General features: G+C 38.8%; 1 protein-coding gene across 1 annotated transcript in view; it reads left to right on the top strand.

Annotated features, from left to right (window-relative positions):
* Positions 1-5,029: 5,029 nt before the first annotated feature.
* Positions 5,030-5,862, top strand: part of LOC101860226 (tctex1 domain-containing protein 1) — a gene marked incomplete at its 3' end in the record, with an annotated part of 7,201 nt that continues 6,368 nt past the window's right edge. The window contains 1 exon segment of the mRNA XM_005091175.3: positions 5,030-5,114.

The raw sequence follows: 5,862 nt of genomic DNA, 5'->3' as shown, positions 1-5,862 counted from the left end.
TGTCCGATGGGCACGCGGTGGTCAAAACTTCACACCTCTCAATTGCTATCCTGTCTGATAATGACATGCGTCAGTCTTACTTATCCAATTACCACCCGTACTTACCTTTCATAGGACAACTGTTTGACCTGTTAAAAACATAAACCTTTGAACATTTCCTTTGCTTCTACCCTTAGCCCCACCCATCGGTGTAACAAGCACAGTCAACCAATGCCACCCCTCACTGCCAACTTGTAACAACGATTCAAGGAACTCTTTTGTCGGCTGGCCATACGATCAGGGCGGCAGGCATTGGTCAATCTAATTTCACACCTCTGGCTTCTGGCTACCCATGAAAGTTTCCGTAGTGGCTCGCTACCAAAAGTTCTAAACTCCTTGCTCGCTACTCAGGCACTCTCACGGGCAGTCGTGAGATTTCACACCCATACGACCACCCTGACCATCTGTATCGCTCAGGGCCAAGGAGATTAAAAGTAGTTCTAAACTCCTTGCTCGGGGCTCACATGATGGGGTAATATCACAGAATTCTACACTAATAGAACGGGAACTGTACCACGTGACCTGTGAGGAATTGAAGACCGAAAACAATGGCGTCTTGAGGGCACGATTTATCGTTTTCGGAAGTAACCCTATAGCTTTTAAAGCAAGAGCGGCTTTTACAAACGAGTGAAAAGTGGAACATTTACTGTCCAGTTTGTAATTTTGAGTTACAGAATTCACTGTGCAACTAGAGATTGGAATTAAGGTTTTAAATTGTTGTGTTTTTGGGTGCAACAACAGAAACAGCAGACATAGAGAGTTTATATATAAGATCTACAGAACTGTGAAAAAATTCGTAACATGGATGGGATTGTTCACAGCACCTCTAGCTTCCCACACACATTTTGCATACGCATATATGGCCTACGTAATTTTTTAGTAGCACAACTTGTTACAAGAAATTTGTTTTACACTGAACATATTTTTTCACTAGATCTAATTAATGTTCTCAAAACATGGGTACAATAATTAACTTTATGTCGCCAGCAGAAGTAGAAAAAAGGACGGACTTGCTTTTAAAAGAGATTTAGCTCCAGCTATATAAACCTTTTAAAAATCTGTAGAAACCATTGACTGGGATTTTTTTTAAAATATTGGGCTAGTATTTATTAAAGAATTTTCTTTAAAGAAATTTCTAGAATAATATAGAACCTATAGAAGTGTACAAATGTTTGAAAAAAAATACTCATCGGTTAAGACGAATTGATATAGATCTAAGTCATTGTGTAAAAGTAGGAGAATCTAGTTCTAGGTGTTCGATAGTTCAGTAGCCTAGATATTTGATAATAAGTTGCACATCAAATTTTTGACCGCATGCTACAGTAGTAGAGATAGCGTATTATTTTCATCCGAAACATTAATTTCCGCATCCATACACCTTTTTGGGCCTTTATAAGCACATGTAGTCCTACTTTAATTATGTTACTTTCATAATTGTTTTTGAAAGCATTTTCAATTCCTTTCACTTTCACTTTCCACGCGCGGGCTCATATAATTATGATTATAATTTAAGATTCCAAATCTGACGAATGTATTATTAAATAGCGTATAATGCTGAGTTAGCCGATGCATTGCAATGCACGCTATTATCAATTATTGAATTGTAACTAGACTTCATTTTGATCCGTAACAAGAGACCACTTATTTTTTTATACGTGTTCATGAATGTGTGTTTGTTTATTGTGTGCGGGGATTAAAAATTAAAGATTAAAGATTCCAGATCTGACGAATGTATTTATAAAATAGCGTAATAGTGCTGGATTAGCCGATGTCTTGCGATACACGCTTTTATCAATTAATTGAATTGTAACAGGACTTCAATTTGATCCGTAACAAGACAACACTTATTTTTTCTTATACGTGTTCAAAAATGTGTGTTTGTTTACTGTGTGCGGGGATTAAAGATTCCAGGTCTGATGAATGTATTTATTAAATAGCATAGGCCTATAGGGCAGGGGTAGCCAATGCATTGCGATGCACACTTTTATCAATTAATCGAATTGAAACAGGACTTCAATTTGATCCGTAACAAGAGACCACTTATTTTTTCTTATTCGTGTTCAAAAATATGTGTTTGTTTACTGTGTGCGGGGATTACAGGGGGACAAGCCCATCCCCTCGACATGTGATCCAGCGTATGGGGATACATTTTTCTCAAAATGCACACAGCTCTGAAATCCTTGACCAGTGATCACTCGCCATGGAACTCTTTCTGTTGTGACTGTAGACACAAGTTTCTTCATTATTACATCTAAATGAGCCTATCATTCATGCTTTAGAAATCACACTCCCAAAAATGACTTTGAACATATATTCAGGAAACATATGCCAGTTCCACTCTTGTTTACTTTGTTTTGCATTATTGGCTTTTATGTGTAAACCAATATTTTGAGGCCTTTTCTGCATTTTTGTGTTTTTGGCAGCATGTACAATAGGCCTATGTATTTTATGTGCAACCGACACATTCTCTAATCTCTACTCTTGTATTTGTTAGACTCGCACGTGCTTTAAACAAAGCATGTTGTTGTACACACTACTGATGCAAACACAGAGATGAATTCTTAAAGTGAGAAATAATATATTTCCTCAATATAAGCTCAATTTATTTATCTCTTTCTAGTAAATTGGAGAAAAGGCTTATATTATTCTTTTTTGCTTGCTTTGGATGGCCCTAAGTTTAATGACAATATTATTGTAGTGAGCATGTTACTGTCAGCGTCCCCTTATCGTAGATCTAGATCTAGTACTAATCAAGACTATATCTAGATATTTTGCCAACAGAATTAATGTTCATAATTAGTGTTATTATCAAGTGTATTGTGATTGTGAAGATCTTTAGTAGATCTAGATATCTAGAGATCTAGATCTATCTAGTTCTAGATCCCATCCCATCATATAAAAAAACAACAACAAACCAACAATACAAATACAAAAACATTGTAACATTGCCAATTATGACATATTGTTCGCAATAAAAATGTACTAGACTATTTCACTATATTTCCTCTTCGAAGAAAGTTTTAAAATACTGATGTAAATTGTAAGGTGTCTTTCAAGCCCTACCACTAGCATCAGCGTGCATAGCAACGCGAAGCCTCGCTGTGCGGCGCAGCCAAAGGTGCCCTCAACCGGCCGCCATGTTTTAGTTTCAATTCCTCACAGCGAATCGACGATCGCGAAGAGGGAGTTCCGCTTCTATAAGTGTAGAATTCTGTGGGTAATATCTAATCTCAGATTGCACCTCTACTATTCCTCGTCCAGCGGCATGGCCAAGGCGTTAAGTTTAGGACAGGCGAAACCAAACCTGCGAGTTTTGTTTCAAATCAGGGCTGAGGGGGGAAAGCATTTTCCGTTTTAGACAGGTGAAACCTAGGTCCCCAGATACCCTGTGTAATCGGGAGGCCTAGGGTGAAACCCTCGGGAGGGAGCGGATTTTTCTTTCCGTTTCCGCGTTGGACAGGTTTCCGTTTTATACGGGTAATTAAAGAGGAATATCAAGGGGGGAGCGGGGGAATTCCGTTAAGACAAGACTTCCGCTTTATACAGGTTTCCGTTGAGGCAGGTTCGACTGCAATATATGTGGATGCGCAGAACCTAGAGATTCCAGTGAGGTCTTTGCTCAGATATATTTGTATCATGTCTGTTTGATAGATGGTAAGAATCTAATGCCCCTTTCTACATTGCATTTAAGAGGCCAGATCTCGGATTTTGACGCTTATCTCCTGTGGGGCATTGCAAAGTAAGTGCTGAGCCTTTAAAACTTCCCAAACAACCGAAGGCATGTCGTGCTATTTGGGGTAGAACCAGGGCTGTCCGCACTAAATGGCGTCGATGGCCTAGTGGTTAGGCTCTCGGACTCGCAACCGTAAGGTCTTGAGTTCGAATCCCGCCAGGGACCCGATGTTGCGTCCTTATGAATGGTATTTATCATGATTTCTTTCTCATATCACTCAAGTGGAAATTGTTACCTGGCGAAAGGCAGCGAAATATCTTATAAGTTTGCTAGTGTTTTGAGCGGTCACTCTGCTGTTGCACTGTATGCTGTCAGCGGGGTGGGGGGGGGGGGGGGGGGTAATAGGCCTAATACAGAGATTGAAAAGCAAGCATAGAGGTAGCTGTTAAGAGGGGATGTGCGCTATATAAGTGCAATTTATTATTATTATTATTATTATTATTATTATTATTATTATTATTGTTATTATTATTATTATTATTATTATTATTATTATTATTTTTATTTTTATTTTTATATCTTATTATATTTGTTATCATTATTTTTGACAAGATTCCGCGAGAAATACATAACACAAAACAATGTAGTGAGTCATTAGGTTTACAAAATTATCCTTCCCTGGGCCTAACTTTAACCGCTTAAAAATATTTATAAACATAATAAAATAATATGATTGCAGATCTACTATTATTGGTCAGGTATAGTTTTCCATTGTGAGGATATGATAAAATTTGTCGTTTGACTCGGCGTTACACTGGGCCAAGGCTTGTTGTACCTCTATTCTTACTAAACTTTCGAACATTGGTTATGTGTGTGTGTGTGTGTGTGTGTGTGTGTGTGTGTGTGTGTATGTGTGTGTGTGTGTGTGTGTGTGTGTGTGTGTGTGTGTGTGTGTGTGTGTGTGTGTGTGTGTAATGTACTCCACCATAGTTTTCGGTGTCATGTCTTGACAACAGGCCCGAGCACGTAACAAGGCAATTGAGGCCGCTCAATGGGACGATTTGTTTGAATTGGAGATCAAAGTGCTCGGTCTGAATCAACCCGGAGCGTACGTTTTGATTAACTGGCCCGGCGATCGTTGTTATCTGTCATCGTCTGACGTGTGCGTGTTGACAAACCCATGGCCGGCCACTTTCTCCCTGGCTCTGTGCTCAAGTGTTTATCTCCATGCGGTCATCTCAGGGGGTGGAGATAATCTATAATATTGTCATGTGCAGGCGAGATGGTATTTCTACGCTGCACAGTCACCATGTTGTTGAACAAACATTTTATGGGTATCGCACGTTGAACGAGTATGCTGTATTATGACGCAGGCAATCGTTACCGTAGAGTTACAAAGCTGGTCAGTACCTAGTTTAGAGAAATTTAACATCAAAGTTTTTGAGTTTCACTACATTACGTCAAGCTTTTTCGAATGCAAATCTTTGAATATTTTGATAACGGCTCCGAATAATCTTTCGATTTTGATAGGGCAGATAGAGTATTAACTTGCCTCACGGTCTTTGTAACTCAAAACATTAAAAATGTCAGACAGAACTTTGTTCTAAGGTAGCGAAATTATGCTCCGGGATGTTGTGTTCATGATTCTCATACTGGTATGGTACAGATTTTTAATTCCTTTTTTCTAGTCCCATAAATATTCTAATTCTCAGTTCATTTAGGATACATCAATTGTAAGAGACCATAATTATTAAAATTACAAGACTAAAGTCAAACTTGTCCAAGACGTCAACCCGTTGTCGAGTTGAAAAGTGGTCATCTACACATGTGGTCCTCTTGGGGTTTGTCATTACAATAAATATTGAAGAAAACAAACAAAAGGGAGGAATTATTAGTGGGAAGTGGTCGTTTGTACAGGTGATTGTCTTTGGCAGGTGATCGATCGAAAAAGTTCAACTGTATTTGTCATAAGCGTGTTTTCTTAGTCCCCAAATAAAGTAATGACAGTCAAACCTACTCAAACGGTGACCTGTCCAAGACAATCACCTGTACAATCGACCACTAGCCACTTTCTCCCTCGCATTTTTTTCCATAATATTGTAATGGCACTTCCAAGATGCCTACCTGTCTAAAACAAGAGTATCGCCCCC

The sequence above is a fragment of the Aplysia californica genome, unplaced genomic scaffold, assembly GCF_000002075.1.
Source record: "Aplysia californica isolate F4 #8 unplaced genomic scaffold, AplCal3.0 scaffold00026, whole genome shotgun sequence".
Taxonomy (NCBI): domain Eukaryota; kingdom Metazoa; phylum Mollusca; class Gastropoda; order Aplysiida; family Aplysiidae; genus Aplysia; species Aplysia californica.
The sequence above is the reverse complement of the archived record's forward strand: the minus strand, read 5'-3'. Positions and strand labels throughout refer to the sequence as shown.